At 42.7% G+C, this 23625-nt stretch overlaps 1 long non-coding RNA gene and 1 other non-coding gene across 4 annotated transcripts in view; one reads left to right on the top strand and one right to left on the bottom strand.

Annotated features, from left to right (window-relative positions):
* Window positions 1-1021: 1021 nt before the first annotated feature.
* Window positions 1022-23625, top strand: part of LOC105856405 (uncharacterized) — a 28328-nt gene continuing 5724 nt past the window's right edge. The window contains exons 1-5 of one of the 3 annotated variants that reach the window (XR_001147111.3): window positions 1022-1152; window positions 1239-1302; window positions 5200-5282; window positions 5945-6037; window positions 7366-16167. This is a non-coding gene — a long non-coding RNA (uncharacterized LOC105856405). Of the gene's footprint in view, window positions 1162-1238; window positions 1303-5199; window positions 5283-5944; window positions 6038-7365; window positions 16168-23625 lie in introns of all 3 variants that reach the window. The other 2 variants (XR_012916040.1, XR_001147110.3) reach the window with 2 other exon arrangements.
* LOC142866151 (small nucleolar RNA U13) lies at window positions 4797-4900 on the bottom strand. Its single transcript, XR_012916210.1, has one exon. It is a non-coding gene; the product is annotated as a small nucleolar RNA U13 (small nucleolar RNA).

Here is a 23625-nt window from a genome sequence, read left to right as displayed (position 1 = left end):
TTCTTTAGAACAAATACTTAGAAGTGGAATGGCCAGGCCAAAGGAGTCATATTCAACAAATAGCCTTTTGAGCACCTACTATGTGCAGTGCAGTTTTAGGCATGGGGAGACACCAGGGAACTAGAAATTCACATATCCCTACCGTAGTGGTGCTGACATTCCAGTAGGGAGGAGTGTCAGTTTTCTATTTTGACAAATGCACACTTCCATCAGTGGCCTCCAGGGAATGAACGCCCGTTATGGGCCGGCGCTTGACAGCAAGGGGTTACACGGCCAGCTCTTTGCTCTCAACGAGATCATCAGGTTATGGGGCTAGGACTGTCCATTGCTGGACGTGTGGGAGATGGAACGTGAGTGGGAGGAAGACATGAAAGAGTCTATTTAGTTGTTTTGGAGTGAACGGAAGATTGATTTACGCTACATTGACATGAAAAGTCCTTCCTAGATCATATACACAAGAAGAGCGTGATGGGTGGGAATGAAGAGTTAATGACTAGACAGGCTTTGGGAGAGACCACTGCGTGTTGCAGAGATGGAACAGTCCACTCTGGAAGATACCACAGGGGAGGAGTCATTTATCCATTATGTCTGTGGAAACACGAAAGGTCTTCTCATTCCGCTAGTTAATTGGCCTCTACCCTACCGGAAGAAGAGAATGGCTCTGCCTTGATCAACCCCAGCCCCAGGCGTACCCCACCTTCAGCCTAAAGCCTCCACCTATCTGTAGCAGCCACCGCCATGATCTTCTATCTGGTCCCGCCCGCGTCGGCGCTAAGATTCGAATCAACTACTGGGATAGGGTGGGGTGGAAGGCCACGGAACGGTGATTGGCTCAAGGACGAGTTAAATAGGGCGGGATCAAGTCCCTCCCTGAGCTCTGGTTGGTTACTGCAAACTTGCCTATACAAGCTCTTCCAGGGTACAGAGGTTTTTCCGGAATCACGTGGAGGTTACGAGCCGGGTCCTCCGGCTGTGTGCTCTCATTGGCTGCCGGTTCAGTGCAGGCGCTGTGGCTCCTGGGTTGGCGTTCAGGGTTGCTGAGGCAGGACTTCGGCTCACGGAGACCATAGGTTCGAATCCCGTTTAGGAACTTCAACTTGCGCATCTCTAAAAGAAGCTGGAATTATTGGCTTGTACTCAAGAGTATACAGAGTGTGTCGGGTAATCATTTCCATTCTATTCTACTTACTCTTTTTTAAAAAAATAATACTTATTGCATACTATTATATTGATTTCAGGACTCACCGTTCACAACAGCACTGAGAAAAACTTTCTCCAGGATCCCTGGCAACTGTCTTTAAGGTCTGTGTCCAGCAGATAAAGTTCAAGGCAATCTCATAATCCTCCTCCTGGCCAGCCCCTCTCCCGCTGGGAGAGGATGACTTGGAGGCTTCGTGTGTGTGTGTGTGTGTGTGTGTGTGTGTGTGTGTGTGCGTGCGCGCGCGCGCATGTACTTGTGCGTGTGTGTGTGTGTTTAGAAGTAGGGTGAGGGGATGGGCCATAAATGACTAAAGAGAGGCATGGGGCCGGGAGCATATTCCGCGCTCACGTCTGTAATCCTAACAGTCTGGGAGGCCGACTAGGGAGGATTGCTTGAGATCAGGAGTTCCAGACCTGCCTGGGCAACATAAGGAGACCCCCATCTCTACAAAAAAAATTAAAAAATTAGCTGGGCACGATGGCTCACGCCTGTTATCCTAGCAGTCTGGGAGGCTGAGGCAGGAGGATGGCTCGAGCCCAGGAGTTTGAGGTTGCTGTGAGCTATAATGATGCCACTGCACTCTACCCAGGGTGACAGAGTCAGAGTCTGTCTCAGAAAAAAAAAGAGAGAGAGAGGTATGGTTTCATGCTCTGGGATGGTGAGGTGCCTGTGGCAATTAAAAGGAGAATTTTTTTTTTTTTTTTTTGTTTTTTTTTTTTTTTGAGACAGAGTCTAGCTTTGTTGCCTAGGCTAGAGTGAGTGCCATGGCGTCAGCCTAGCTCACAGCAACCTCAATCTCCTGGCTCAAGCAATCCTTCTGCCTCAGCCTCCCAAGTAGCTGGGACTACAGGCATGCGCCACCATGCCCGGCTAATTTTTTTTTGTACATATATATATTAGTTGGCCAATTAATTTCTTTATAGTAGAGACGGGGTCTCGCTCTTGCTCAGGCTAGTTTCGAACTCCTGACCTTGAGCAATCCGCCCGCCTCGGCCTCCCAGAGAGCTAGGATTACAGGCGCGAGCCACCGCGCCCGGCTAAAAGGAGAATTTTTGAGGAGGACGACACAATTCAAAAAAGTACACTTTTAATGATGGGGTTTTCTTTTTTTATATTTATATTTCTTTAAAAATTATATTTCTTTTCTTTTATTTTATTTTATTTACTTTTTTTGTTGTTATTAGAGTCTCACTCTGTCACCCTTGGGTAGAATGCAGTGGCATCAGCCTAGCTCACAGCAACCTCAAACTCCTGGGCTCAAACGATCCTCTTGCCTCAGCCTCCCGAGTAGCTGGGACTACAGGCATGCACCACCATGGGTATAACATCTATGTACAGGCTGTGAAGTCTCTCTGCTGGTTGGAAATCTGTGCCTTAGGGGTTTAGATATTTGAGATGTTTACGGTTTCTGTGCCAGGGTGTGAAGTGTCTAAGCTGTTCATGGATCTTTGTCTTCGGATGTACAGGGATTTTTTTTCCTCTTAAAATTGAATTCCAGGCTGGGCACGGTGGCTCATGCCTGTAATCCTAGCACTCTGGGAGGCCAAGGCGGGCGGATTGCTTGAGGTCAGGAGTTCGAAACCAGCCTGAGCAAGAGTGAGACCCCATCTCTACTATAAATAGAAAGAAATTAATTGGCCAACTAATATATATAGAAAAAAATTAGCCAGGCATGGCGGCGCATGCCTGTAGTCCCAGCTACTCGGGAGGCTGAGGCAGGAGGATTGCTTGAGCCCAGGAGTTTGAGGTTGCTGTGAGCTAGGCTGATGCCATGGCACTCACGTTAGCCTGGGCAACAAAATGAGACTCTGTCTCAAAAAAAAAAAAAATTGAATTCCATTTTTCTTTTATTGGCATTTCTCTGACTGCTGGAGGAGCTTAACATTGTTTTCCGTGCTTGTTGGCAAGATGTATTTAAGTTTTATTAACTCCCTTTTATGTCTTCTGATCATTTTTCCTTTTTTAAATTTTTTAAATTTTAAAATCATTTAAAAAATGATTACAAAAGTAGTACAGAGTTGTTGTATACCCTTCACCCAGCTTCCCCTGATGTTAACAACTCACATGACCAGAGTACAGTTTTTAAAACCAGGAAATGAACTATGCTGTTGTTCATGAGCTGTTGTTGAACTGCTTGGTATCTTTGTCCAGGGTGTGAAATATCTGAGTTCTTTGGACTCAGCGCTCACTTGGGTTTTGTGTCCCATGATGTGATGTCTCTGATTGTTTGGTGTATGTTTTTAGATGCTAGCTAGGTATTTCATTTTCTTGGTGATCTTTGTCCTAGAGTGTGATGTCTTTGACCTATAGTAGAGGTCTGTTCAGGGCTTGTCTTCTCCGGCCCGTACAGGCTTTTGTGTTGAGGGTGTGAGGTATCTTGAGCACTTTGGGAGGACTGTGTTCAAAGCTGGGTGCACTCTAAGCTAGTGTTTATTGGCCTGTATCAGAAATTATGATGTCACTAAATACTTTAAGGTCCTGTATCTAGGGCAGTGTTACTGAACCTCGGGACCATTGACATTTTGGACTGGAAAATTCTTTGTCCTGGAGGGCTGTTCTGTGCCTTGTAGGAATGGTATTAGTTTACTAGGGCTGCTGTCATAACAAAGTACCACAATCTGGATAAACAACAGAAATGTATTGTCTCACAGTTCTGGAGGCTAGAAGTCTGAGAGGTGTTGACAGGGTTGGTTCCTTTAGCAGGCTGAGAAGGAAAATCTGTTCCATGCCTCTTTCCTAGCTACTGGGGGTTTACTGGCAATCTTTGGTGTCCTTTGGCTTTTGCTGCACTACCCAGATCTCTGCCTTCGTCTTTTTTTTTGACAGAGTTTTGCTCTGTTGCCCAGGCTACAGTGCTGTGATGCTGTGACATCAGCCTTGCTCACAGCAACCTCCAACTCCTGGGCTCGAGTGATCCTCCTGCCTCAGCCTCCTGAGTAGCTGGGACTACAGACACATGCCACCACGCCTAGTTAATTTTTTCTATTTTTAGTTGCCTAGCTAATATTTTCTAATTTTTAGTAGAGATGGCATCTTGCTCTTGCTCAGGCTGGTCCGAACCCCTGATCTCAAGTAATCCTCCTGCCTCAGCCTCCCAGAGTGCTAGGATTACAGGTGTGAGCCACCATGCCTGGCCTTCTGCCTTCATCGTTACATTGCATTCTCCCTGTGTGTATGTGTGTGTGTCCGTCCTAATTTCCCCTTTTCATAAAGATACTGGCCATAATTGGATTAGGGGTCCACCCTACTTCAGCATGACCTCATTCTACTTTAACTAATTACATCTGCAACAACCCTATTTCCAAGTAAGGTCACATTTTGAGGTACCGGAGGTTAAGACTTCAACATATGAATTTGGGGGCAGGTTGCAATTCCACCCATGACAGATGTTTAGCAAGAGAGAAAAAGGAAGGGGGGAAGAAGAGAGCAGCCCCTGACATCCAGAAGTGGACCTGGCACCCACCGCTAGGCCATGTAATTCTCCTATCAGACATAATCTCACAGAATACCAGCCACAGATAAGGTTAGTCTGAGGCCATGATAAAACGGGACAAAACAAAGCCACTTAATTTTTAAATTTAAAACAATTTTTTCATGTCAGGCAGGTAATGTGCCAGTGTCACATCCAGGTTTGAGGGAGACACATCTCATTTGTGAGCATGAAAACCCAATTACCATGCTCGTGAACTACACAAGGATCACAAAGCTACTTTATAATGTTGTCTAAACACAGCCAAAAATAAGGTCTGCTGTCTTAACCATAAGATACCAAACATCCCCCTTCTCTTGGTTAAAATGAGTGCCTGCTAATTATCAATTACAGCTTCAGCCTCACTCTATCCTGCCCTCCCCATAGATAAGATTTATGGAGATACCCAAGCATAAAATTTCCCCCATTTTCTAACAACATCCAATCTAGAATGAGCCCTCACTTCCTTGGATGCTCTCCCAAACCACTCAGCCAAAGCTGAAATGCTATCCTTGTTTCTTTCTAACAGTCCCTTACTGAGATGTCCCATGGTTCCCTGTGGAGTGCCTTCTTCACTGCAATGAGTAATAATCCCAACTTGTTCAACTACAGGTATGTTCCTGGTAGGGGGGTCTTTGGCTAAAGGGCACTGGCAAACAGCATCCCTGGCTTCAGCCCACTGGATGCCAGTAGCACTCCCTCACACATTGTTGTGACAGCCAAAATGTCCCCAAATATTGCCAGATGTTGCTTGGGGGACAAAATTCCCCCTGGTTCAGAACCACTGGTCTGGAATATGATGTGTTTAAGCAATTTGGGAGTGTTTGCCTGAGGGTTGTGTTCTCTGAAAGGTGTTTGGATCTTTGACTCAGAGTGTGAGGTCTCCGGGCTGTCTTAGGGTTTCTGTCCCAAGGTTTGAAAGCTCTATGCTCTTTGGGGTTTCTGTATCAGGAAGGAGTGACTTCATCATGAACCAAAATCCAGACATGAGGTACGTGTAACATTCCCCCGCCATGCCCCACCCCACCTGGGACATAGGTCAGTTCAGAAAGGCAGTGAGAAGCAGGAGTCACATGATTGGCTATGAACACCTCCATTTTAGGATTGGGGTTCACAGCATTCCTGGCTTCTTTGTATAGACCATGAAGTACAAGTGACCTCCTTCCTTCACAACCACTGTGTCGCCCTCTGTTCTGGAGGTCACAGTCTCCCTTGACACTGTTTTTGCAGATTGTGTCATAGGGAGATGTTTGTTCTGTGTCTCCCAATACCAGCCATGGAGTGGGGACTCCTGTTTCTCAGGATGGACGTTGCTCAGATGGTTGTTGGAGTCCATCTCTCCTCAGGCCTACGATAACCCAGCACAAGTGAGTTTGGGAGCCTGGTAGACCCTCTGTCAAAGCCTAGAACCCCCAAGTCTTGGTTGGATGGTAGGAAAATTTAGCATTTTGGATCATCCCTCTAAACCTTAACTTGACCTGCTGAGGTTTTTACAAGACTGGTCAGAATCAGGACAGCGCACATTCCACTCACCTATGCCCTGATTTCAACCCTTCCCCCTAGTCACACACCCTTTCTGAAGGCAGGGCGGGGGAAGGGAAGCAAGCGACCCGGGTAATTGCCATTGCTGACCAGAGGCCAGTGTGGGCCTGAGACTGTCTCAGTTGGAATGTAGTAGTAATCTGCATATGTCGTTTAATATAAATGTATGTTGTGTTCAAGAAAGAGTAAACACTCCCCAGAATTGTGTCTCCATCTCTAGGAAACCCACAGTTTTACTTCAGCTGTTCTCTTGAGAACATACATAACATGAGGCAAGGATACACAATGAAAAAAAACATTGTTCCCCTTCTGAAAATTATAGATCTGGTTATAAGAGCAACAGGTTTATACATTAATGTGAGAACTAGTCTATAGTTCCCAGTATAAGAGCTTTCTTATTTTTTTGTGGGTATATATGTAAGAGGTAGGATATGAGCTCCAGAGAAAGGCTTTGGGAGAGAGTATAGGGCCTCAGTGGCTTGAAGTCTCAAGAGAAATAAAAAAATTTGGACTAAATGAAAATGAAAATAGGCCAGGTGTAGTGGCTCACACCTGTAATCTAAGCACTCTGGGTGGCTGAGGCAGGTGGATCACTCAGGGTCAGGAGTTTGAAACCAGCCTGAGCAAGAGCGAGACCCCATGTCTACAATAAATAGAAAGAAATTAATTGGCCAACTAAAATATATATAGAAAAAATTAGCCAGGCATGGTGGCGCATGCCTGTAGTCCCAGCTACTTGGGAGGCTGAGGCAGCAGGATTGCTTGAGCCAGGAGTTTGAGGTTGCTGTGAGCTAGGCTGATGCCATGGCACTCTAGCCCGGGCAACAGAGCAAGACTCTGTCTCAAAAAAGAAAGAAAGAGAGAGAGAGAGAGAGAGAGAGAGACACGAAAGAAAAGGGAAGGGAAGGGAAGGGAAGGGAAGGGAAGGGAAGGGAAGGGAAGGGAAGGGAAGGGAAGGGAAGGGAAGGGAAGGGAAGGGAAGAAGGGAAGGGAAGAAGGGAAGGGAAGGGAAGGGAAGGGAAGAAGGGAAGGGAAGGGAAGGGAAATAAACTTTACCAAATTTTTGGGATGCAGCAAAGCAGTGCTTATTTACGGGGAAATTTAAAAGGCACTGTGGCTTCTGCTGTGCTTTTCCTTGGATCTCTTACTCTAGTGGAAGCCAGCCACCATGTCATGGAGACACTCAAGGAGTCTCTCGAAGAGATACACACACTGCAGAATCGAGGCACCCCAGCTAAAGCCAGTACTACCGTGCCAGTCATGGGAGTAATCCAGCTTGGAAGTGGAGCATCTGGCCCCAGTCAAACCTTCAGATGATGGCAGCCTGAGAAACCCAAAGCCAGAGCCACCCAGCTAAGTTGCTCCTGAATTCCTGACTTGCAGAAACTGTGTGAGATAATTAATGTTTACTATTGTGTTAAGCCAGTAAATTTGGAGGTAATTTGTTACACAGCAATAAATAACTCATAAATGTTGTTTCTGAGCAATTTGAGGATCTGTCCAGGGTTCAAGACTTCTGAGACTTTTCATGGCCTATATCCATGCTATGATGTCTGGATTTTGGGGGCATTCTGTATTTCACATTTTTAGGTCTCTGTTTTTTTTTGGTTTCCCTCTCTCTAGGATTTTAGATCTCTGAACTATTTGGAGACCTATGTCCCACAGTGTAGGGATTCTGGGTTGTTTTTCTGTGCATGTTCAGAATGTGATCGTAACTGTTTGGGATCCTTTTTTTTTTTTTTTTTTTTTTTGCTCAAGAAACTGAAATCTATGTTTGGGATCCTTAATGCTAGGGTATGATGTCTCTAAGATACTTTCTACTTGGCTCCAGAATTTGAATTCTCTGAGCTTTCTGGCAGACTGTATTCTGAGTGTGAGGTCACTGGGGTGTTTGGGAGTCTGTGTCTTAGGTTTCACATCCATGAACTCTTTGGAGGACTGTATACTGGTGTTGTTTACTCTTTGAGGTGTATAGATTTTTAAATCCCAGGAGGAGACATCACCAAGGTGACTGGAGCCTGCATCCAAGACACTAGGTGTTAGAGTTGTTTGGGCCACTTAGTCCTTGGATATGAAATTTCTAATGTGTTTGAGAGTCTATGTCCAGATATTGATATTTCTCAGTTTGAAGGGAGAGGGAATCAGTTCTCTGAACTGTTTACCAATATATGTCCCAGGATGTAAGGTTCCTGAGCTGTTTGTGGTTGTGCCTGACATGTTTATAGCTGTATATCACAGTGTATGAGGTATCTGTTCATGGGTATATGTACCAGGGTGTGAGGTATCTGAATTCTTTGAGTGTGTGTGTCCAAGGTTGTGAGATCTCTGATCTATTTGAGTCTATAGTTCCTAGAATGAGAGCTTTCTTATTTCTTTGTGGGTATATATTCCAAGGTGTGAGTTCTATGATCTGTTTGGGTATGTATGTGAGGTTTCTGCTCTGTTCGTGGGCATATGTCCAATGTTGTAAGGTTTCTGATCTGCTTGTGAGAATATGTCCCAGGGTATGAGGTCTCTGATCTGTTTTTAGTTTTATGTCCCTGGATATTAGATCTCTGATCTCTTTGTGGGTATAGTGCCAATGGTGGGAGGTCTCTGAATTCTTTCAGGTTATATTTCCCTGAATGTTATATTTCTGAGTTTTTTAAATTGTATTTTCTAGGGATATGAGTACTCTTATCTGTAGGTTATATGGGTATTGCAGAATACAAGGACTATTGTTTCCAAGGGTATATGTCCCAAGGTGTGAGATCTCTGTCATGGCTGTGGGTATATGTCTCTAGGTGTGAGGTCCCTAAAATGTTTGTGGGTATATTTCCCAGGATGTGAGTTCCCTGAGCTCTTTCTTAGTGGGTGTATATCCCAGAATATGCAATCTATGATCGATTTGTGAGTATATGTCCCAGAATGTGAGGTCTCATATCTATCTATCCCTATATATGTTCCAGTACGTGAGGTATCTCTTCATGGGTGTATGTCAAGGGTATGAGGTCTCTGATATTTTTGCGGTTATATGTCCCAGGGTATGAGGTCTCTGATCTGTATGGGGGTAAATTTCTCAGAGTGAGTTCTCAAGTCCATTTGTGGCTATATGAGCTAGGATGTTGGTCTCTCCTCTCTTTGGGTGTGTTTGTCCCATGGTGTGAAGCCTCTGAGCTCCTTGTCAGTATATATGCAGACATATGATGTGTCTGATCTCTTTGGTGGTATATTTCCCATGATGTGAAGTCTCTGGTCCATTTGTTGCTGTATACTAATATGTGCCTATCTTCACTGGTGTATGTCAAAGTCAATTTGTGAGTGTATTTTCCACGGTATGAGGTCTCTGATTTATTTCTGGGTGTATGTCTTGAAGTAAGAAGTCTCTGATGTGTTTGTCCACATATGTCTCTGTATATAAGATCTCTAATCTGTTCATGAATATACGGAGAATTTGAGGTCTTTCATCTTCTTTATGGTTATAATCCCCAGATGTGATGACTGTGTTATGTTTGTGGCTGTATGTCCTAGAATTTTAGGTATATGTAAGTATGTCCCCAGACATTCTCTGATCTGTTTATGGGTATATGTCTCAGGATTCTTATTTTGTTTTTCATTTGCTACCCTTTTTTCCTATTATTTATTTATTTTAATTTCAGAATATTACAGGGGTACAAACACTCCCCTTAGGTGTGAATTTACCCATCCCCTCCTCCCCCCTCACCTGCCTGACACCCAATGAATGTGGCTTGAGTGCCTCTTCTGTGCCAGTGCCCCTCAAAGCAATGTGAATATATTATTAGGTAATTTAATTCTAAAAATGTTCTGAAGTAGGTACTGTTATTACTCTCATTTTATAGATAAGGAAACTGAGGCTCAGAGAGGTCAAGATCACTCAGCTAGTAAATGACCCAACACTCTCTTGCTCCAGAGCTTGTTCTCTTAACCCAGTTAGAGGTAAATAGATTCTTGATTTTTCCCCAAACGCTGCTAAGAATGATCATTTGAAACATGTCTTCATATGCATTACAGTAAAAATAAAATTAGCCAAAGCTTCTTGCTAATGCCCAACACAATTTATTCCTCACATTTAATCCTCACAAACAAGAAGAAACCAAAGCTCCGAGGAGCTGACTTTGCCTAAGGGCACTGCTCATAATAGGTTGAGGCAGCACTCACACATCTCAGCGCAACTCCAAACTCCAAAGAATGTCTCAGGATTTGAGGTTGAGGTCTCTGATCTGTTTGTGGATGTATTTTCCAAATGGGAGATCTTTGACATGTTTGTGGATGTATGTTCCACAGTGTGAGGTCACCGATATGTTTGTGCATATATGTCCCAGGATTTGAGGTCTGTGATGTGCTTGTCACCGTAATTACCAGTATGTGGGTTATCTTTCATGAGTATATGCCAAGAATGGAAGTCCTCTGATAGGCTTGTGATTGTATAAATCTGGCTATGAGGTCTCTTTATCTGTTTATGGGTGTGTATCTCCATGTGTGAGGTCTATGAGGTCTTTGTGTGTTTTTGTTGTTGTTGTTGTTTGTTTGTTTGTTTTTTTGAGACAGAGTCTCACTCTGTTTCCCGGGCTAGAGTGCTGTGGGGTCAGCCTAGCTCACAGCAACCTCAAACTCCTGGGCTAAAGCAATCCTCCTGCCTCAGCCTCCTGGGTAGCTGGGACTGCAGGCACATGCCACCATGCCTGGCTAATTTTTTCTATTTTTAGTTGTTTGACTACTTTCTTTCTATTTATAGTGGCGATGGGGTCTCACTCGTGCTCAGGCTGGTCTCAAACTCCTGAGCTCAAGCATTCCTCCCACCTTGGCCTCCCAGAGTGCTAGGATTACAGGTGTGAGCCACGACGCCCGGCCTATGAGGTCTTTTTGGATGTGTGTCTCCTAGTGTAAGGTCTCTGATATGTCTGGGGGTTTATTTACCAGGATATAAGGTTTATGATCTTTTTCTCATTGTGTGTCCCAGGATGTGAGGTCTGTGGCTGTCATTGTGTGTCCTGTTATGTGAGGTCTTTTTTCATCGGTGCATGTGAAAAATGTAACATCTTTGATCTATCTGTGGTATTATGTCCCTGGGTGTGAGGTCTCTGATCAGTTTGTGGATTCTTAGAGTTTGATATCATCGATCTGTTTGTAGGTATATGTCCCATAATGTGATGTCTCTGATCTTTTCAAGGGTATATGTCCCATGATATGGAGTATCTAATCTATTCCTCAGTGTGTTTCCAAATGTGAGATCTCTCACCTGTGCAAGTGTGTATGTTCCATGATGTGAGGCCCCTATCTTTTGGCAGGTCTATTCCAAAGAGTATAAGCTCCCTCATCTCTTTTGGGTGGTATATGTCATAATTTGAGAAGGCTCTGCTTCATTTCTGAGTTTATTTTCCAGTATGTGAGGTCTCTGATCTGTTTGTGGTATATTCTGCAAGATCTGAGTTCTTCATGGATATACATACCAGGCTTTGAGGGCTCTCACATGTTTATGTGTATGTATTGGGTGTATATAACCTAAGCTCTTTAGTTGTGAATGTCTAGGGTTTGGGGTTTCAAAGTGCTCATTGTGAATGTATGCCCCTTGGTCTAAATCCTCTGGTCTCTTTGTGGGTACATGTCCCTGGATATGAGCTCTATTATCTCTTTGTGGGTGTATCTTACAAGATATTAGGTCTATGATCTATTTCTGGATCCTTTGCATGTCTGGTTTCTCATGTGCTTGTGCATGTATGTTACAGCATTTGGGATCTCTGATTGTATATGGTCTCTGATGTGTTTTGGAGTATATCCCATGATGTGAGCTCCCTGATCTGTTCGTTGGCATATGTCTCAGAGTGTGAGGTCTCTGATCTCTTTGTGGGTGTATGTTGCAGGGTTTGAGGGCTCTGTGGTCTCTTTGTGGTCTAGGTTGGGAGGTCTCTAATCTCTATGTCGAGGTGTATGGGAACTCCCTGATCCTTTCTGTGGGTATGTGCCTAATGATGTGAAGATTCTGATCTGTTTTCTGGTAGATGAACCAGGTTGAGGGGACACTGACATGTTTGAGGGTGTTTTCTCAGTATGTGAGTTCTGTGACCTGTTTCTGAATACATGTCCTAGGATATGATGTCTCAGAGCTATTTGTGGATGTGTATGCCTGGCATGAGTTTTCTGAGCTGTTCATGGATGTATGCCCCAGATTGTTAGATCTGTGATGCTTTTGGCATCACTTGCAAGAATATGAGATTTCTGATTTGTATACTTGTATATATAACAGGTGGCAAAGTTTATTATTTGTTAAGGTGTGTATATCCAGGGTATGAGGTATCTGAGCTCTTTGTGGGTGTACATCTCAGGGTCAAGGCCTCTGATCTGTTTGCAGGTATATGTCCTAGGCCCTCTCTCATCTTCTTGTGGGTGTATACCCCAAGATGTCAAGTATCTTTAATTATTCTGAGTGTATTCCATAGGATGTGAGATCTCTAATACGTTGTAGGTTCTTGCTGTAGGATTTGAGGTCTCTAATCCATTTTGGTTGTATTTCTCAGATGATGTCTCTGATCTGTTTGTGTACATATATCGCAATATGTGAGTTTTTAAAAACATCTCTTTTGTTTGCTTGTCAAGGATGTGAGGTCTGTTCTGTTTGTGGGATCTCCTAATATGTGAGATCCCAGACCTGTTTGTGGGTGTATGTCCCAGAACACGTGTGAGTCTGCTCTCCTAAGATGTATGTCTAAAGATAGGAAGTCTCTGATCACTTTCTAGATGTGTAACACAGGATGAGAGATGTGAGCTGTTTGCAGTGTATGTGCCAGGACTTTAGGTCTCTGAGCTTTGTGGAGGTATGTGTTTTGTGATGTGAAGTCTCTGTGCATGTATGTCTCTGTTGTGCTGACTTAAGGCTCCTTAAGATTCCCATGTTCTAGGCCGGGCGCTGTGGCTCACGCCTGTAATCCTAGCTCTTGGGAGGCCGCGGCGGGCGGATTGCTCAAGGTCAGGAGTTCAAAACCAGCCTGAGCAAGAGCGAGACCCCGTCTCTACTATAAATAGAAAGAAATTAATTGGCCAACTGATATATATATATATAAAAAAAAAATAGCCGGGCATGGTGGCGCATGCCTGTAGTCCCAGCTACCCGGGAGGCTGAGGCAGAAGGATCACTCGAGCCCAGGAGTTTGAGGTTGCTGTGAGCTAGGCTGACGCCACGGCACTCACTCTAGCCTGGGCAACAAAGCGAGACTCTGTCTCAAAAAAAAAAAAAAAAAAAGATTCCCATGTTCTAGTCTTTGGAAACTTTATATGACATTACATGTTTAAAGAGTCTTTGCAGGTGTGATTAAATTAAGCATCTTGGGATGGGGAAATTTTCCTGGATTTTCTAGGTGGGTCCAATATCATCACAAGGGTCCATAAATGAGAGGGACAGGATTGTTGTCACTGAATACAATATAATGACACAAGCCAAGTCAGAGATAGCAGTATGATGATAGAAGTATTTTGGGGTATGTGTCCCAGCTTGTGAAGTCTTGGCACCATTCATGGGAATATATCCTAGGACGTGAAATCGCTAATTGTTTGTGCACATTTGTCTGTGGTCGGCTGAATAAAGCATCCTCCAAAGAGGTCCATTGAAAGAGATGGGACCAGGGAGCCCTGAATGAGGCAAGGAGATGTGATGATGGAAGCAGAGTCAGAGGAGATGTGTCAACAGAGGCAGAGATCAGAGAGAGATTTGAAAATGAAACGCTATCTGCTTTGAAGGTAAAGGAAGGAGTAAGGGATGAAGGGCTGCAGGCAGCTCTAGAACCTGGAAAAGGCAAGGGAACACATTCTTCCCTAAAGTCTCCAGAAGGAAGACAGCTCTGTTGACACCTGACTTGAGTACTGTAAGACCCATTTTCAGGTTTCTACCCTACACAAATGTAATATAATGAATAAATTTGTGTATCACAGCACTAAGATTGTGGTAATTTGTTACAACAATGATAAGAAATGAACATAGTGTCCCAGGTCATGATGTCTCTATTTGGTTGTTGGTGAACATCCCAGGATGTGAATCCCCGATCTGTTTGTGAGTATGTGTCTAATGTGAAAGGTCTCTATCTGTGTGTGGGTGTATGAACCAGGGTGGGAGGTCTCTGACTTGTTCGAGAGTGTGTCCATAAATTTGTTGTCTCTGAGTTTTTTGTGGGTGTACACCTCAGGATATGATCTGTTGGTGTGTACATGTCCTAGGATGTGAGATCTCTTGGCTGATTTGGGGTGTATGTTCCAGTATGTGAGATCTCTGAGGTATTTGTAAGTTCTGTTTAGGTCATTAGGTCTCTGATGTTTCATGGGTATTTCTTTTTTTCTTTTTTTTGTTTTTATTTTTGTTTAATACAGGACCTAAGATCATGGGTATTTCTGAAATATGAGGTCTGTGATTCATCTGGGAATCCATATATAAGTTAAGCACCCCAAATCTGAAAATCCAAAATCTAAAATGCTTCAAAATCCAAAACTTTTGAGCGCCAACAGAATGCTCAAAGGAAATGCTTATTGGAGCATTTCAGATTTCAGATTTAGGATATTCAACCAGAATGCAAATATTCCAAAATCCAAAAAGAAAAAAGAACCCCAAATCCCAAACACTTCTGGTCTCAAGCATTTCGGATAAGGGCCTCTGTTGTGTTTAAGTGTATATATCCAACTGTGAGGTTTGCAGCTCATTGTGGATATATTATGCATAGCTTGGTGTCTCTGATATTTTTATGGGTCTATATCCCAGGATATGAAGTCTCTGAATTATTTGTGGGTATATTCCAAAGATGTCAGTCTCTAACTGTTTTTCCTGGAATGTGAGATCACTTATTTGATTGTGGGTGTAGGTTGCAGGACTTGAGATTTCTGATCTGTTTTGTGATTGTCTTGGGGTGTGAGATCTCTGATCTGTTTGTATGTATTGCAGGAATTACAGTCTCTCATCTGTTTGTGGGGGAATTTTTTTTTTTTTTTGAAAGGGTGGAGGGTTGTGAGGAGGAGTGTTCAGTTGCCTTGTTTTTTGGTTTTTTGTGGGGTTTTTTGTTGCTGTTGAGACAGAGTCTTACTCTGTTGCCCTGGGTAGAGTACAGTGGCATCATTGTAGCTCACTACAACCTCCAACTCCTGGGCTCTAAGCAATCCTTCTGCCTCAGCCTCCTGGTTAACTGGGACTACAGGTAGAGTCTTGCTCTTGCTCAGGCTGGTCTTGAACTCCTGACCTGGAGGGATCCTCCCACCTCATCCTCCCAGAGTGCTAAGATTATATGTGTAAACCACTGCGCCCGGCCTGTGGGGAAATTTCTTAGATGAGTTCTCCATTCTGCTCTTGTCTTTATTTCACAGTATTTAAGTTTCTAATCTCTTCATGTGTGTTTGTCAAGGATGTGAGTGTCTTCTGTTTGTGATTATATGTCCCAGTGTGTGAGGTCCCTGCCCTATTTGTGGGCATTTGACACAGAACATGTGTCTTACTTCTTTTTTGAATGTATGTGTGAGGGTGGGATGTCTCTGATCTCTTTGGAATTGTATGACACAGGATGTGGGGTCTTTGAGCTGCTTATGTGTGAATACCTCAAGAAGTGATATTTTTAATTGCTTAGTGGATATATATATTGGGTTGGTGGAATGAAGGTCCCTGAAAGATGTCCATGTCCTAATCTCTAGAATGTGTCAATATGTGACCTTAACATGTTAAAAAGTCCTTTGCAGATGTGATTAAGCAATCATCTTGCAATGGGGGAGATGATCCAGAAGCAGACATCAGAGAAAGATTTGAAGCTGAAATGCTGCTGACTTTGAGGATGGAGGAAGGGACCACAAACCAAGGAATACAAGCAGCTCTAGAACCCGGAAAAGGCAAGGGAACAGATTCTCCCCTAGAGCTTCCAGGAGCAACATAGCTCTGCCGACACCTTGATTTTAGCTCTTTGAAACCCATTTTTGGCTTCTCACCTGCAGAAAGGTAAGCTATTACATTTCTGTTGTTTTATAACACTAAGATTATGATTTGTTACAGTGGCAATATCTATCTGTTGGTGCAAATTCAAGGGTGTGAATTCCATGTCTGTTTGTGAGTCTGATGGTGGAAGTCTCTGATCCATGCACAGGTGTATGAACTGTATTGAGAGGTTTCTGAATGTTTGAGGGTATGTGTCCCAGAATCTGTGGCCCCTGAGATGTTTGTGTGTGCATGTCCTAGCATGTGACATCTCTGAGATGATTTTTGGTAGTACATCCCACTATGTGAGGTCTTTGAGATATTTGTAGATTATGTTATATAGGTTGTTAGGTCTCTCATCTGTTTGGGATTATTTCCTATGATATAAGGTTTCTGATTTGTTTGGTTATATATGTACCAGGATGTTAGGTTTGTATCTCCTGTATGTGAGGCCTCTGATCTGTTTGCTAGTAAATGTCCCAGCATATGAGCTCTCTGATCTATTTGCAGGTCTGTTATCAGATGTCAAGTGTATGATCTGTTTGTAGTGTTTTCATAGCCTGTAAGGTCTGTGACTTGATTGTGGCTGTATATTGCAGGATTCAGATCTCTGATCTGTGTATGTTTCAGGTGTGTATGGTCTCTATAGTGTTTGTGGAATATATCCCAGGAAATGAACTTTCTGATCAGTTTGTTATGTATGAAGTTTCTGATCCTTTTGTGGGTATGTGTTGCAGAGTTCGAAGTCTATGGTCACTTTGGGTTCATGTGCAAGTTGTGAGGCCTCTAATCTGTTTGTTGGTGCATACCCCATGATTTCAGCTCCCTGATCTGTTTGATGCTTTATAGCACATAGCATGAAGTACCTGATCTGTTTGTGGCTACATGTTCAGGTTGTGAGGTCTGTTATCTCTTTGTTGGTATATGTCCCAGGATGTGAACGCCCTGATATACTTGTGGGGGTGTGTCTGATGTTGTGAATTCTCTGATCTGTTTTTGGGTCCATGCCCTAAGATGTGTGGCCTCAGATCTAGTTGGGTATGTATGTCCAGGTAGGAAGTTTGTAAACTCTTTGTGGTTTTAGGTCCCATGAACTGAAGCCTCTGATGTTTGTGAGTACATGTCCAGGTTGTGATGTCTCTGATCTGTCTGTCAGTGTGTGTATCCCAGGATGTGAATTCCCTGATCTGTTTGTGGGTGGCATCTGATGGTATGAAATGTCTACTGTGTTCACTGATGAATGAACCAGAGTGTGAAGTCTTTGACCTGTGTTGAAGGTGTTCGCCCAGGATCTGGGTTTTCTGATCTTTTTATGAAAGCATGTCCTAGGAATGTTTGGTCTCTGAGCTGTTTATGGATATACATCCCAAGATGTGGGTTCTCTTAGCTGTCGGGGCATGCATTATTCTAGGTTGGCATATCTCTTGAGTTTTGGGGGTATATTTCTAAGCATATGTGATTTGTTTTCTGATACATATATATATTTTATATATATATTTATTATGTAACATATATATTTTATATCTATGTTATATACATATATTTTATATATGTTTATATATTTATTATGTTACATATATATTATACAGTCATCCCTCAGTATCTGTGGGGCATTGGTTCCAAGAACCTGAAGATACCAAAATCCATGGATACTCAAGTCCCTTATATAAAATGGTATCATATTTGCATATAGCCTACACATATCCTCTTATATACTTGAAATCACCTCTAAGTTCATATATATATATATATATATATATATATATATATATATGATCTATTGAGGTGTGTATGTGTCCAGGTTGTGAAGTTATTGAGTTCTTCATGGGTTATTTCCCTTGGTTTGAAAACGTGTTTGGGAATATGTCTCAGAATACAAGCTCTCTTATCTCTTTATGGGTATATGTTGCACAATCTCAGATCTATGATCTGTTTCTGGATCTTTTTCCTAGCATGTGAGGTCTCTGGCTTGATTGTGAGTATATAATGCATGATTTGAAACGTCTGTTTTTTTTGTGGGTATCTATTTCAGGTTGTGAGGTCTCTGATCTGTTTGTGAGTATATGTCTCAAGATGTCAGGTCTCTGTACTTATTATGAGCATGTATCCTGCATGTAAGTTCTCTAGCCTGTTTGTAGTTTCATATTGCAGGATATGTGGTCTCTGATCTCTTTTGGGTTGTATTTCTTATATGAGGTCTGTGATCTCTTTGCTAGTGTACATCACACTATGTGAGTATATGATATCTTTGTGTGTGTTTGTCAAGGGTGCGAGGTCTATTCTGTTTGTTGTTACATCACATCCCAGTCTGTGAGGTACCTAACCTGTTTGTGGGTTTATGTCTAAGAATGTGTTTCTCTCTGCAATTTGTGTACGTCCCGGGTTTGGAGATTTGAGCTGTTTGGGGGAATATTTCATGGATGTGGGGCTCCTGATCTCTTTGTGGGCATATATCCTATCATGTCAGGTCCCTGTTCTCTCTGAGTGTGTACATCCCAGATGGCGAGTTCACTTATATGTTTGTGAGTTTAATTCCAAGTGATTGAGGACTCTAAGCATTATTTGGTGTGTGTCCCAGAATGTGTATCTCTCTGCTTTTTTTGATGTATGTCAGAGGTGTATGAGCTATTTGGAAGTGTATGACTCAGGATGTAAGGTCTGTGAGCTGTTTGTGTGTGTGTGTTTCTCTCATGGCTAGAAAATGGCACTGCAAAGATGTTCACTTTCTAATACCTGGAACCTATGATTATGCTGATTTACATGGAAAGGGGGACTTTGCAGGTGTGATTAAGTTAAATATCCTTAGGGCAATTATCCTAGATTATCTGGGTAGGCCCAGTGTAATCACAGGTGTTTTATATGAGGGAGGCATGAAGACAAGAGTTAGAGAAGGTGATGGAAGCAGAGTGAGAAAAGATGGTATGAAAACATAAACAGAGATAGATATAGCATATATGTGTGTGTGTGTGTGTGTATATATATATTTATATATATATATATATATATATATATATATATATATAGAGAGAGAGAGAGAGAGAGAGAGAGATGGATCTAAAGAGAGAGACAGAGACGGGAGAGGGAGAAAGGGAGATAGAAAGAGAGATTTGAAGGTGAAACACTGCTGACTTGCAAGATGGAGGAAGGGGCCAGGAGCTCAGGAATGCAGGTGGCCCACAGGAATTGGATTCTCCCCAAGGAACTCCAGAAGAAAGTCAGCTCTGCCCACACCTTGACCTGTAAACCTTGTAAACCTCCTCGTCAGTCTTCTGATCTGCTGATCTGCAGAAATGGAATATAAATGTCTTGTTTTATAACAAAAAGCTTATAGTGATTTGTTTCAGCAGCAATAGAAAACCAATAGTGTCCCATGTTGTGGTGTCTCTATCTGGTTGTCAGTGCATACCCCAGAATGTGAATTCTGTGACCTGTTTGTGAGTGTGTGTGTCTGATAGCAGAGGTCTTTGATTTCTGTGCAGATATATGAACTAGGGTATTAAGTCTCTGATCTGTTTGATCTATTTCATGGTGTGTGTCCCAGAATTCGTGCTCTCGGCTTTTTGGGTGTGTGTGTCCTAGGATGGGAGCTCTCCAGTCTGATTTGTGTAAATGTCCCAGCATGTGAGTCCTCTAGTCTGTTGAGGTGAGTAAGTCCAGAGCGTAAGGATTCTGAGCTCTTGGTGGGAGTATATTCCTTTTGCTTGAAACCCCTGATCTGTTTCTGGGTTTATGTCCCAGGATGTGAGACTCCCTGATCTATTTGTTTGTCTCTGTCTCATGGTGTGAAGCTTCTGGTGTGTTTGTTGGTGAATGAAGCAGAGAGTGAGGTCTCTCACCTTTCTGAAGGGGTTCTCTCAGAAAGTGAGTTCTCTGATCTGATTCTGAATGCATGTCCTAGGATGTGAGGCCTCTGATCTGTTTGTGGATGCACATCTCTGGAGTGAGTTTTCTGAGTTGTTCGTAGGTATAAGTTCCAGGTTGTCAGATCTCTGATATTTTGGGGGTACTTATAAGCATATGAGATTTCTGATTTGTGTGTTGGTATTTACAGCAGATGTCAGCTTTCTTATCCATTGTGGTATATGTATCTACAGTGTGAGGTTTCTGAACACTTTGTGAGTTTATGTCTCATGGCATGAGATCTCTGATCTTGCAGGTATATACCCAAAGATGACAGGTCCCTATACTTCTTCAGGGAGTGTTTTCTGCATGTGAGGTCTGTGACCTGTTTGGTGGTTCACGTTGCTGGATCAGAGGTCTCTGCTGTGGTTTATAGGTGTGTTTCTCAAGTTAGGTCTCTAATCTGTTTGGGTGTGTGTGTCATAGTATGTGAGTGTATCATCTCCTCAGGGTGTTTGCAAAGGGAGTGAGGCCCATTCTTTTTGTGGTTATATGTCCAGTCTGTGAGGTCCCTGACCTGTTTGTGGGTATATATCAGTGAAATGTGTTTTTTTCTGGTCTTTGTGTTTGTGTATGTGTATCCCAGAGTTGGAGGTGTGGTCTGTTTTGGGGTGTTTGTCCCAGAATGTGGGGTCCCTGATCTCTGTATATCCTAGCATGTCAGGACCCTCTTCTCTTTTGATGTGTACCTCCCAGAAAGTGAGTTATCTTATGTATTTTGGGGTTTAATTTCCAGGGTGCGAGGACTGTAAGCTTTAGTTTATGTATGTCCAGAGTGTGTAGCTCTCCGATGCTTTTCGACATACTTCCCAGAGTGAGAGTTCTCTGATCCCTTTGGAGGTATATGACTCCAGATGTGAGATCTGTTAGCAGTTCATGGGTAAAAGTCCCAGGATGTGAGATTTCTCTTTGTTTGTGCATATATGTTCTGTTCGGTTAAATAATGGATCCCCAAATATGTTCTCACCTCACTCCTAGAACTTGTTAATATGTTGCCTTATTTGGAAAAAGGACTTGGAAAATATATTATTAAGTAAGCATCCTGAGATGGACAACCCAAGTGGGCCCGCTCTAATCATAAGTCTTTATATGAGGAAGTTAGGACCTTCAGGGTCAGAGAAGACTAAATGATTATATACATTGTTGAGTCAGAGAGGGCCATGTGATGACAGAAATAGAGTCACAAAAGGTGAAGTAATGATGGAAGCAGAGGTCACAGAGAGAAGGAGACACTTGAAGCCAAAATGCTTGCATCATCTGATCTCTTTGGGAGTTATGCTGCAAGGTGTCATGTCTGCCATCTGTTTCTGGGTGCATTTTTTAGCATGTGAATTGTGACTTGATTATGGCTATATATGGCAGGATTTGAAGTCTCTGACCTGTTTGCTTTTTTGTGCTCTAGGATGTGAGGTCTCTGAGCTGTTTGGCCATGCATATTGCTGGATTGGAGGTCTCTGATCTATGTGTGGGTGCGTGTCCAGGTTGTGAGGTCTTTAATCTTTTTGTCAGTGTATATCCCAGGATGTGAGCTCTCTGATCTGTTTGCAGCTATATTCCTAGGATTTCAGTCATTGATATGTTTCTGGGTGTGTGCCTCAGGATCTGTTGTCATTGTAGTTCCAGGCTGCAAGGTTTGTGAATGGTTTGTGAGAGTGTTTTGTAGGATTTTATGTCTGTGATCTATTTGAGGCCATGTGTCCTAGGATATGAGGTTTCTGATCTATTTTGGGGTATATTTCCTAGCATGTGAAGTCTGTGAACATTTGTCAATGTCCCAGGAAATGATATTGCTGATCTCTGCATGTGTATTGTCAAACATTTAAGGTCCCTGATTTGTTTCTTGCTATTTGTTCCAGGATGTGAGATCCCAAACTATTTGTGGATATGTGTCTTTAGGGTATGTGGTCTCTAATCTGTTTGTGGGCTTGTATATTCCACTGTTTGATTGTCTTTACTCTCTTTGTGGATTATTTATTCCCCAGTATTTTTATGAGTATTTCCTAGGATGTACATTCCCCTGGTCTTTTTTCAGTGTATGTCCCAGGGTGGGCAGTATTTGATCTCTTTGTGGGTATATGTCCCTTGATATATGATCTCTGATCCTTTGCGAGTCACATCTTAGGATGTGAGGTTTCTTTTATGATTGTGAGTGTATATCTTAAGACAGCAGTCCCCAACCTTTTTGGCACCACATATTGGTTTCATGGAAGATGATTTTTCCATGTACCCCAGGGGGTGAGGGGTGTGGTTTTGGGATGATTCAAATGCATTACGTTTATCGTGTATTTATTTCATTATTATTACATTGTAATATATAATGAAATAATTATACAACTCACCATAATGTAGAATCAGTTGGAGCCTTGAGCTTGTTTTCCTCCAACTAGACATTCCCATCTGGGGATGTGGGAGACAGAAGACAGTGACACCTGAAGTGTGTTACGTATGTCCAGACTAATCTTGTTTTGGTTGCTGTCACTGCAGAAAACCCTGCTTCACAAAGATAAGATGTTAGAAATGGAAGCAGGCTTCTCAGTGCTTTTGTGGCAATCTCAGGATATTCTGCCTTGACTTTAATCCAAAACGTATGGAGATTTGACGTTGTCTCAAACATACTGTTAAGGCCACTATCATTTGCAATCTCAAGCAGTTGATTTTCTTCTAGCATGGAAAAAGTCCATTCACCTGGCTTATTCACAAGTGTGTCCCAGATCTAGTCCTTCCCAGTTTGGGGATATTCTGTGGTTGGGAAGTAATGTTCAAACTCTTTTTAAAGTTGAGATAGGTGATTATGCACCAGCTGGGAGAAAGAAGGCCCCAGCTCAGTCTCTTTCAAAATCTCTGCTAATGTTTGAAACATGTCAAGAATCCCAGTGTTCACTAGTCGCCCCCATAATTCCAGTTTGGCTTTGAATGCAGCCACTGTATCTGTGTACTTGAACACAGTTGTCCTTCTCCCCTGAAGTGACAGATTGAGTTTGTTGAGCAGGTTGAATATGTCACACAAGTAAACAAATTTTGCAGCCCATTCTGTGTCACTGAAATGTGCTGCCAGTGGTAACTGTTTTTCTAAAAGATATCTCTAGAGTGCCTCTTGTGACTCAAAAATTCTGGCCAGTGATCTACCTTTAGAAAGCCATCTCATTTCTGTGTATAAGAGAAGATGTGTGTGCTCTGCATCCATCTCCTCACAAAGCTGCGTGAACAGACATGAGTTAAGGGCATGTACTTTGCTTGATAATTTTAATCACATCCTGCAAAATGTTTGGTTTAGGTGACATTTTTCAGCTAGCCAGCATTTCTCTATGGATAACACAGTGTGTAGACTCACATTCAGAAGTGACCTCCTAAACCAAGTAGTGAAACCAGAAAGCCGTCTAGTCATGGCAGCTGCTCTCTAACAATTGTGCTTCCATGTCCTCTGCTATTTCGTCAACACGTCTAGTTATGGTGCTAGCCAAAAGAGGAGTACATGCCACCTTTTGAACTGTAGCCTCTCCTAGAAGTTCATGGCCAGTGTCCTTAGCAGCGGGCAGGATCGACTGTTCACCAATACTAAGGGGCTTCTTAGCTTTAGCAATG

This window comes from Microcebus murinus, chromosome X (genome assembly GCF_040939455.1).
Source record: "Microcebus murinus isolate Inina chromosome X, M.murinus_Inina_mat1.0, whole genome shotgun sequence".
Lineage (NCBI taxonomy): Eukaryota > Metazoa > Chordata > Mammalia > Primates > Cheirogaleidae > Microcebus > Microcebus murinus.
This window is presented reverse-complemented; position numbering and strand designations above follow the sequence as displayed.